Source organism: Crocodylus porosus, unplaced genomic scaffold (genome assembly GCF_001723895.1).
Source record: "Crocodylus porosus isolate Cpor-Errol unplaced genomic scaffold, CroPor_comp1, whole genome shotgun sequence".
NCBI classification, from domain to species: domain Eukaryota; kingdom Metazoa; phylum Chordata; order Crocodylia; family Crocodylidae; genus Crocodylus; species Crocodylus porosus.
In genome coordinates, this window is record NW_017728906.1 from 108709637 (window position 1) to 108720995 (window position 11359).

Genomic DNA, 11359 nt, shown 5'->3' on the forward strand with positions numbered 1-11359 from the left:
ACGGGCCCGGCCCGGCACTGCCCTGCCCTGCGCCTGCAGCCGGGGCGGCGGGGCGTGTGAGAGACAGCGAGGGGCTGGGTGTTTGCATGAGACACGGGGTGTTTGTGGGAGAGAGAGGGAGCCTGTGTGTGTGTAGGGGAGACAGTTTTTGTGAGTGTGTGAGGGAGGAACTGGGAGAGAGTGTGTGTGAGACTGTGTGTTTGCATGTGAGAGAGTATGTGTATGGAAGAGAGGGGCTGTGTTTTAGTGTGTGTGAGAGACACTGTGTGTGTGAGGGTATGCGAGAGAGTATGTGTGTGACAGAAAGTATGGGTGAGATTTGTGTGCTTGTGAGAGAGTATGTGTGCACGTGTGGCAGACTGGGTGAAAGTATGTGTGAGAGACTGACAGTATGTGAGAGACTGTGGGAGATAGGGTATGTGTGCTTGTGTGTGAGTGTGAGTGTGTGTGAGTGTGAGACTTTGAGTGTGCTTGAGAAAGTGTGAATGACAGACTGTAAGAGTGTGTGTGTTTTAGATTGTGTGTGAGAGAGAACATGCATGATTGTGTGAGTGTGCATGACTGCGTGTGCATTTCATTGTGTAAGAGAATGTGCGTGACTGTGTGAGAGTGTGTATGTAATTATGTGTATGTGAGAGACCATGTGTGATTTGTGTGGGGAGGGTGAGAGTGTATGATTACCCTCAATTTATGCATGTATACGTGTGAGGGAGAGAGCAGCTGTCCAATTTTGGCCCCAAAACAGCCCAAACCTATGACATGATCTAAAGAGGGAACGAGTGCTGCTTCTGTACACGAGCAGGGACAGTGCCACGAGAGCCTTTTAAAGGTCCCGCGCACATTAGTGCTGCAAGGTGTGCAAACATTGGCTACAGATTCACTAGATAAGCCCAGAGGAACTCAGCATGCCCAAACCACACTGCCCTGCTGTGGCTTTCTGTGCTCTCTTGTAACAGAAGAATTGCTCTTGTTATGCTCTTGTTGTGGTCATAAATAATACCACATGAAATCAAAGAGCTGGGGTTTTTCAAGAGGTTCCTTGAGTCGACGGAGAGCTACCCAGCTCTGAAAAGGTTGAGAACTACTGCACCAGTGCAAACTGTCTCCTACAAATCGTGGTACAATGTAGCTATCCTTTGGGATCCGTTCCCTTACTTAAGTGTGAATGGGTGGACCCATGCTCCAGTTTACTCCTTAAGTTTGGGATTTATACAGCTTCTGCTGATCCAGCAGAATAAGCCAGATCTCACAGGATCACATTATTTATGGTCTGCACCAGCCTTGGGGCTTCTTAAGCTTTGTACAGTCCTTATCAATAGACAATGAGGGATGGAAGGGACCTCAGGAGGTCATGTAATCCCATTCGTCGGGCTGTTGTCATCCCTCTCCCCCCTGCTCAAAGCAGGACCATCACTTTGTCACTTTGTCTAGCAGGTCTTCAAAGCCTCCAAGGATTTACATATACATCTCTCCTATGAAAAGCAATAACTGGGATAATCTACCTAGCAGTGCCTTGCAGAGATTATTCTGAAATAGCTGTGCCAGTCAATTTTTCAGTGTAGGCAAGGCCTCAGAGGGGTTACACATAGCAGCAGCACTGGAACATTGTTGTCTCTCAAGTCTTTTAAGAGAAGCTCAAGTTAGAAAAAGGATAGGGCTAAAGTGCTATTTAAAGCAATAAAAAACAGAACAAACTTTCTATGATTACATTTGGACTTCTTGCTTTTCGGAGAGTTCTTTTGAAGGTGCGGGGAGGAAATTGTCAGTAACAAGCATGCCCAAAAGAGGTCTGCCCAAGCCTACTTTGGATACGGCAGGCCAGTTCTACAGCCAGTGGCACATGAGGGAAGGATGTAGGTATCATCATGTCTGCTTGCCCTTAATGTCCCATTCTGAATTACTAGGTTCCCAGCTATAGCGGGGTCAATGAGGGGTGGAGCATAGTTCAGCGCATGCCTTTAGAGCCTAGTGAGATACCTTAACTACTCTACCATACTGCCCCAGCAGACCCAATGCCTGGAGGGGGTCTCCTGAAATTGTCTCAGCAGTAAATTTTCTCTGAGAGCCACTCGAATTCAAGTGCTGCAGCATCTCATGTATCCTTGTCCTCACACTTCGAAATGATGGCGGGGCACTTGAACTAAAACTCATTTGACGAGCTTTAGTTCAAGTGCCCCCCCCATTGCCATTATGAAGTGTGGCGATGCTGATACACGAGACATGGGAGGCTGCTGGAGCACAGTAATTACCATGCTCCAGCAGACTCGATTACATGAAGCAGCCTCTGTGCTCATGTACAGGCACCCCCAGATTCTGATTGATTCTGCTTATGCTCTGACCTTCTTCCCTCACTTCTAGTGCATCGAAAATCTTCTGGAAGTCTCAGGGACTTGGGAATGCAAAGACTGAAGACAGAGCACTGTGAATTCTAGAAGACTCAGTGGACCAGAAGTCAGGGAAGATGGCCAGAGCATAGGAATCAGTCACAACCTGAGAGTCTAGGTTAGGGGTACTTGACCCCAGCCTGCAGGATGGATGTGGCCTGTAGATCTGTGTCATCTGGTCCTTTGTCTCCCCTCAGGTTTGAAAATTTGATGGAAAGGAAGAATGGCAGTGTTAACCATTGCTCCTCTGCTGCTAAATTTCTGGCTGTGTGGGGCTGGCGGAGGTGGTGTGCTGCCTGCAGGGCTGGGTGGAGGCAGCGTAGGACCCAACATAGGTGTGCAGGACTGGGGCAGCACAGGGCCTGATCCAAGGAAGAGGGGCCCAATCCAGCCCACAGACCAGCTGCACACCACATATCTGGCCCATGGGACTGAAACGTTGAATTGAACACCACTCGTCTAGACAGATGAAGCACCTGTACTACTTTAAAAAGCAGTGGGTGGAAGACTTACTTCAATTCAGCTGAATCCATGTTTACTGTTTTACCAGGCTGCTCCAAGCCCATGGTAAGTAGAGGTTAAATCAGGCCAATTTACCCTTGAATGAGATAGGGCTGGGTTATTGATTTCACTTGCTGCAGGATAGGAGCAGACACAAAGAACAGTGAAATGGATCAGCTGAGGTGCAGTCACATGGTATAGACCCCTTTACGTTAAATCAGCATAAATGCATAATTTCATAGATTTCATAGACGTTAGGGCTGGAAGGGCCCTCGAAGGTCATCAAGTCCAGCCCCCTGCCCCAGGGGCAGGAAGTCAGCTGGGGTCATAGGATCCCAGCAGGATAAGCATCCAAGTGTTTCTTGAGTGAGTCCAGAGTAGGTGCCTGCACTAGTTCTGGAGGGAGTCTATTCCAGATCTTGGAGCTTGGACAGTAAAGAATTTTTTTCTTATGTCCAGCCTAAAATGGTCTTGGAGGAGTTCTTGTTTTTCCTTGGGGCACTTTGGTGAACAGACGTTCTTCCAGATCCTGACGCATACCCCTTATGTACTTATAAGCAGCCACCAGGTCTCCCCTGAGCCTATACTTTTTCAGGCTGAAGAGTCCCATGGCTTTCAGCTTCTCTTCATAAGTCCTATTCTCTTGCCCTCTGATCATGCATGTGGCTCTCCTCTGGACTTTCTCAAGCTTCTCAACATCCTTCTTGAATTGTGGAGCCCAGAACTGGATGTGCTACTCCAGCTGCGGCCTCACCAAGTCTGAGTAAAGCAGGAGGATGACATCTTGATATTTACTTGAGAAGCATCTATGAATGCAAGCCAGGGTTTTGTTTGCTTTACCAGCTGCGACATCACATTGGTGGCTCATGTTTATCTTGTGGTCAGTCATGTTCTCCAAGTCTCTATCAAGCGTAGCACTACCAAGCCTATAAGTATGCTGCAGGGTTTTTTTTCTGAGGTGGAGTATCTTACATTTATTGGTACTGAACGTCATCAGGTTTGTATCCGCCCGCTTACTGAGTTTATCCAAGTCAGCCTGGATCACTAGCCTCTCCTCAGGTGTGGACGTTATGCCCCAAAGTTTAGTGTCATCGTCGAACTTAGCCAGTACACTTCTGACACCAATGTCCACATAGTTGATAAAGATGTTAAAGAGAACTAGTCCAAGGACAGAGCTTGGGGGATGGCACTGGTCATGGAGCACCATAATGAGGCAACCCCCTTGGCTCAGCAGGGAACTTGAGAACCTCCTATGCCTCAAAAGAGAGACTTATAAAGGATGGAAGTCTCTTTGGTTGACTACTTCAACCTGTCTCTCCCTCCTCAGCCCATGACCCACAACTGGGAGAAGCAAGGAAAAGACTGTCTATGTCCCCAACCCCCTAAACCCCACTCCCAGAGCCCTGTAGTCTCTCATGATCTGGCTGGGATTGTTTGTGTGTCCTTTACAAAATAAAGAATTTTAAGAAACTTTATTCTTAAATAAAGGGCCAGAATGAAAAACACATTTCTTTTGTGTTATTCTTTTTTCATGTCATGTACACTTGAACTGTTTTGGGAAGTGGATAGCTGGCTTTATGCCAATTACCTTCACTTGGAAATTGAATCACATTTTCCTTCCTCCACCCCTATGCAGGGAGAATGAATGAGATGAGATGGAATTAGCCGATTACTTTGTAGCTGTTAAAATTAATTTGGCATCTCAATCAAAATGCACTGGTTTGGATAATTTTTTTGATCCATGGGTACAAGGCATGTGAAGGGGGCAAGCACGGGTCATTGTCTGTGTAAGTTTCAGCCTTCTTGTTCACTAGAGATATGAAAACATCTGGGGCCCTAGTGCATTGGGAACGTGTCTCTTCTACTGAAGTGAGGCCTGTAGTGAGAGAGTAGCCCCTTGTCTGGTGGAAGTTATCAGTGCTTCTTTGGCCTTCTCTATGCTTACTTGATGCAGTAGCAGAAAGTTTGGTGCCAGCCAGAAGCTGTCACTACTAAGCTGCCACCTTGGAAGGGTTGATGGCTGCTGGCCGTAGACCAGAGGCATTTTCACACGCTTTCAGCTGACGGTCTAGGTGCACTTAAAGTTTCCTGGAGTCTCTGTAGACCTGACCTTTGTGTGAAGGTTTGGTTTGTTAGATGTGCGTCAAGGAGCACTAGAGAAACCTCCACCCAACAAATCAATTTTTGTTCCGGATGATCTCACCAACTACAGACTGGTATCAACCCTCCTGGTTTGGGTGGGGGTTAATCATTGTAGAAACAAGGATGAAGCAACTGTGGATATTATTGGCAGGATTTGGATTTCCTTAACTGGTGCAGGGCAGAAATTATAGGTACTGTTATATCCTCTTGTTTATAGATGATGAAGATAATGTGGGCTTGATTCTCATGAGCACTAGGGCAATATTATGTGTCTCTTCTAGAGTAAAGAGGGCTTAACATGAGTGTAAATACAAGTTGTATACTGCCTTGTTGATTGCTAGAATTTTGTAAAGTGACCTTCATGTAAGTGAGAAGTAGGTCTATGCTGATTGCTCACATAAATGATTCTGAGGTGCTGAGTGCAGAAATGTGGTCCTACGCAGAACTACACCAAAGTAATTTTGCTCCTGTTCATGTGAATGATTATAAGCAGGGATCCTGGTTTTCTCTGTTAAGTTCCCCCCCACCAAATTTTCAGATTAAAAAAAGTAACCCAAAATCCACATTTTCCATGCTTAAAAGGAAACACCACTACTATATATATATATATGCATTTCAACTATGGGAAAGCGTGGATTTTGGGTTACTTTTTTTTGATCCGAAAATTAGGGATTTTTTTTATCAGAGAAAACTAGGAACCCTGATTATAAGCAATCTATTTATCTATCTTAAGTACTCTTCTATGGCAGAAAATGCAGTCTCTGCTTTGTTTCCCACCCTGTTTGGTCAGGTTATGTATAAGAGCTGTAGAAAGGCTAATAAAACTTTATAGGTGACATTGTTGTGGATCCCAACCTGCTGTAAATCCCTACTACAGCTGATCCCTTTTTTGCAAGGGAATGGATGACTCAATGTCCACAGAAACCTGGATCCTGAAAGAAGACCGACTGGCTGAGGATCAATTTGGGCAAGGCTGAGATAGCAGCAGTAGATTTTAGAAAGCACCTAAAAATGGACTAGAATTGTGCTGGCATGGCAGATTGACTGTCAGTAGCGTCTGATTATGTATCAATATAATATGGGCAATCTTCTTTGATTCATAGCTAGTAGTAGGTGTTCTGATAGCAGCCCTGAAGGGCATATATTTTTATGTGTGCCTTGTAAGGCATGTGAACTCTTAGTTCAAATGTGGTCCTTCATGCATTCTTCCATGACTTTTGTCACTTTGTGATTATATTGCTGTTATATTGCCTGGATAAAGCTGCTACTGGGGACCATTCAAACCCATATAATGTGGTGCCTCAGTTACTGAATTTAATTTATGTTCTTTAGCAATAGTTTTCCCCTCTGTGGATTTATAACATGTGTAATTTATGTGTATTTTGTAAATAAATGTGTACCTTCCTTTTTAAAAACGCAGACCTTGCTACTAGTTTCTTGTCAAAAGTCTCATAGGCATTTAGGAGACCTAACATTACAGTTTTTAGAATTATCATTCTTATTATACACAGGATGCAAATGACCTTGAAACAGTTTGATAATCTTGTATAATATACAAAAATATATTACTTTGCATAAAGGAGTCCTGAAACGTTTTTGTTGCCGAGTCTGAAATACAATATATTATTTGAATATGTAGGGGTAAAATCACAAGCAGTCATCATTGCCTCATAAATTAAATCTTGGATGACAACATTATTTGTTCTTCAGCCAAAATAAATAGAACAGGGTCGTCATGCCTGTGTACTAGGTTCAGATTTCTTTTCATTTTATCATCAGTAGTAGGGCCACCTGAAATTCTTTCCTGGGTCTTTAGCGTCATGATTTTCAGGATGCAAAGAGCACCTGGCCACAGAAAACAGAAATCATTATTTGAGTAGTATTGAAGAATTAACTTCTTTGAGTCATAGAGTATTCCGATAAATCACATATTGCAAACGGAAGTTAGAAATGGCCATCTCCAGAATAAAATGAAAAAGATGTAAGCAGGACATTCATCTCTGAATAAAATCAAGTAAAATGGATACTTTCTTGATTTTATCTTTGCTATGCAACTTGGAAAAGATCTTTCACAGTAGGTGCACACTTCTTAATCCATAGTTCTTCTTTGACTTAGGAAATTGCAATTGTTTTTTAAGCTATCAACAATCAAGTTAATCTAAAAAAATGTGAAAGTAATCATCCAAATTAAAAAAAAATGTTAGGACAGGAATTTATATTTCATGAGAATTATTTGACTTCAAAGGAAATGCTAACATACAAGGTTTTTAAAACAGTGAAAAATGACATATCGTTGAAGAAATTTCCTCAGATCAATTCCCTACAGTCTTTTTGAAAATAAAGACCTTGGTTTTTGACACTGAGATTAATGATTTGTTTTCAGCTTTGCCCTATATATATATATATATTTTAAAAAGCCTAGGCTGTTCCTTGGAACATTTAAATACAATGCTTTTAAAAATAGATAACCTGTTTAACACACTGAACAGGAAATCTGCAAAATATATCTCTCACTTTACATTCCACTTGGCAAACAAAACAGGTATAGTTTTCGAAGGTTTTCTGAGCACAGAATTTGGTCTTGCTACACATGAGCAGATCAGAACCTATTTAGCAGAGATTACCATATTTTCTTGCATACAACGCTCCCCCAAATCAAACAAACAGCTTGCTTTTTTGGAAGGCCGAATGTAGAAAAATAAGAGGGTTTTTTCAGTTATACCCAACTGTATGACATATAGGCAAGAATTCTTGTAGGAGATATGTTTTATTTAATCATCTGTATGGTTGGCATAGACATAGGCAAGCTTTTAGATATCACTCTTCTGTGTGTGATACAGAGTGCCCACGAAGTGTCATCAGCTACCAGACTCAGATTGTCTCCTGGGATGCCATACTTCCTGGAGACTGTATTTCCAGGAGGAGTTACTCTGTGTCACACAAAGTTGGGCCCTGGACCCTTGCAAGGAGAGTGTTAGTTCTTTACCGTATGTAGGTTTTTAATATAAGTTCCTGTCATGAATGCTGCATGCCCCTGGAAGCTGGGGGGCAGTGGTAGCACTGTCGGCAGCAGGAGCATGGTGGAGGCAAGTGGGGAGCTGCCACAGCACTGTTGGCAGTTTGGGGGGGGAGGGTGGCGAGCGCTGACTGGTGGTTGGCGACCACCTGTGAACACTGCTGGCAGTGGCGGCAGCGGCTGGCATCGAACACAGACCTCCTGCAGATGGTACCAGTGGTGTTGGCAGTGGGGGGCAAGTTGTGGGGGGCAGCGGTCACTGCCTGTGGTGCCTTTTTGCAGGGGTGCACTGCAATGCTCAGGGGATGCACATGCACATGCACCAATGGTTCCTGTAAATAAAGTGTTGTTTCTATATCACAAGCCTTATCAACATACTACCAGTAGCTCAATTGCTGCTTCATGCACAAGCTCCAGTGCACAGCTAATAGCTACAGCTGGGCAAGGGTTAACAAAAGACTTCCCTCATCTTGGCAGCCATCTAGGCAATTGCATGGCAGTTCTCTTTCCAGTGAAGAGAACAGCTTCCTCCAATCTGGGGGACCTGATTTTGGGAGAAAGCTGTGTATTGTATGTATGTGAGAAAATATGGTAAATTTATTCAGGCAAAGATTTTATTTATTGGTTGAGTTCTAAAATGTGTCCTATCTAACAAGGTGGAATGAGTGGACAAAATGTAATAATGCTTTTGCTTCATACAATGGAATAGAATGGAATTGTGCACTTCTGTAAAACACCAATTGCCCTCAGTATGAAACAGCCTTCAGAATCATGAGATTGTCCTTAAAATGTGCCCTGAAAGTTGAATGATTTAAGCTATGCGTAAACATTACATTCATACTGGTAAATATGCCTGGAGAATTTGCCTTTGAAGCTTAGTAGCTCCCCAGCCAGGAGGCTGGAATGGCTGAATGCCTCACCCTGCCACCCCCACCATAGTGCAATATTTTTGTAGTGCTACAAAGTACCAAGACACTTCATAGCACTACAAATGAATACCTGCTCATACCTTTAGTTGCTGATCAGTACCTAGCTGAATTTCAGAGTTACCCTGCTGTCAATCCTAGATTTATTGTCTCGTGTACCATAGCTAACCTCAACTGCCACTTCAGACTGTGCGCAGCTGTGGGATGCTAATAACCTGGTGCCTTTCCAGAGCTCCAAATTAGCTCTAAAAATTGAAATGATTTGCAAAGCAAAAACTACAACTGGGAATGCCATTAGAGGTTTATCTTACAGGAATGCAGAACTATAACTCAGAATTCATGGTGCCATTTTAAAGAACTGAACTTCTACCAGATAACTTTTCATTGCTATTGATTCAGGGCAGCAGAATAAAGTAACCACTTGCTTTCATCACAGATGTTCTTCTTCAGACACATACCTAGGGCAATATATTCAAAGATACGTTTCTGTATCAAAAACTGAATTTAGACATGGTTTGATCATTGTTATTCCTTTTAAATTGGGCATAACAGGGGAACAATTCTTTTGAAAGGTAGCCATCCAATCTCCAAACAACACATTATACATCTTACTGCTTATTTTACACTTACCAGCAGTCTGTCACAGCTTTTAACACATGGAACTTTAAATACAGAGCTGCTCTTTAGAGAAAGGTCAGAACCAAATAGTGAAGGCTTTGAACCAAAGGTTGTCCTGAGAAAGATACTGAACCAGTCATCCCTGGTTGATTCAGCTACTTGATTAAACTCAAAGAAGTTGCACAAAGGATTGATTTGCCCCTTTATGTTTATATTTTAACTGGAAGCACACTTCAGGGAACTAATGGCTATAAAAGTAAAATGTGGATGTGCAGACCAGTAGGCATAGCTGCAGTAACACAAGGCTGTCACACTTGTGAGCATCTGGGGGCTGCATGCTGCACAAGCCACGGGCCCCTGAGGCCCACACTGTGCAGGCTGCATGCCGTGGAGGCCACATGCCACATGGGATCCCTACTGTTGCCATTGTGTAAGCAGTACAAACTCCCCCACTGCTGATGCATGAGCAGGAAGATCAATGTGCCCCTTCCAGCTGTGCTGCTCTGTCCCAGAGACCCTAGCTACCAGAGCAACAAGAGCAATGGGGACAATGGTGGCCAGATGCCAGGGGCTTCATGTTAACCCTTTTGGGCTAGATAGAGCCTGCAGGCCACAAGTTGGATGGCCTTGTAGTAACAGATAATCCCAAATTTCCAGTTATTTAAGATATATGTCTATATCTATATAGAGAGATATAGATATATATCTATATATATCTATGTATGTGTGTGTGTGTGTGAGTATGTATGTACGTATGTATTTTCAGGTAAGCCTATGCTAATTTATAATAGTTCTAAAAGGAATTTTGTACTTTTGGACCTTTCCTCCTTTTTTTGGCAATATTTTGGGATATGTTAAAAACATAAAAGGGACAATGGATCACTAAGGATTTTTGCCCTACAAATAGACTCAGGAAAAGTGTAGAATGGTTTATTTATTTATATATCAGGTGAGCATGAAAGTGTATCTAAAGGCCACCCTTATTTCAGCCATTAGTTTAAAGAGGTGGAAAGAAGGGCTGTGCAAAGCTTTGGTAGCTGATTTGATTTGGAGGAGATGTGGCCCAATTTGGCTGCCAGATCTCCAAATCTGAATCAAATCAGGAGACCCATTAAAAGGTCTGAATCAATTCGGAAGTTTCTGAATCAATTTGGAGATTTGGAAGGCTTGCAGGAAACATAAACTGAGAAGAGGGAGGGAGAAGAGTGGGGAAAGAGGGAAGAAGGAGCTGTGGAAGGCAGGTCTGCAGGTAGCCTTGCACTTCACCTTGGACATCTGGAGCAGCCAGGGTGGAGATCATGACTACCTCTCCCTCACAGGGCACTGGTGTGATCAGTCAAGGTATCAGTGGGCTCTCCTTCAAGCGGAGGTGATGGATGGGTCCCACACGGTGGGCATGAACTGCATGATGCAGGGATGGCTTGCTGGGCAGGGCGAGCTCACCTGTGGGTTCGTGGTCACCAACAACGGGGCTAATACGGTCAAGGCAGTGCATAATACCAATTGCGCTGTCACTATTGGCAAGCTTATTTTCATAGTTTCATAGTTAGTAGGGTCGGAAGGGACCTGAGCATATCATCAAGTCTGACCCCCTGTCATGGCAGGAAAGAATACTGGGGTCAAACGGTGATTGTCAAGCCTTGTCTTAACGACCCCCAGGGTAGGAGCCAGCACCACTTTGCTTGGAAGTTGGTTCCAGATCCTAGCCGCCCTGACAGTGAAGTAGCACCTCCTGATGTCTAGTCTGAATCTACCCTCTGCCAGCTTGTGAC

General features: G+C 43.7%; 1 protein-coding gene across 1 annotated transcript in view; it reads right to left on the reverse strand.

The window, feature by feature from the left end:
• The window catches only part of CLDN10 (claudin 10), a 106344-nt gene that overhangs the window by 15926 nt on the left and 79059 nt on the right, over positions 1-11359 (reverse strand). The window lies entirely within an intron of this gene.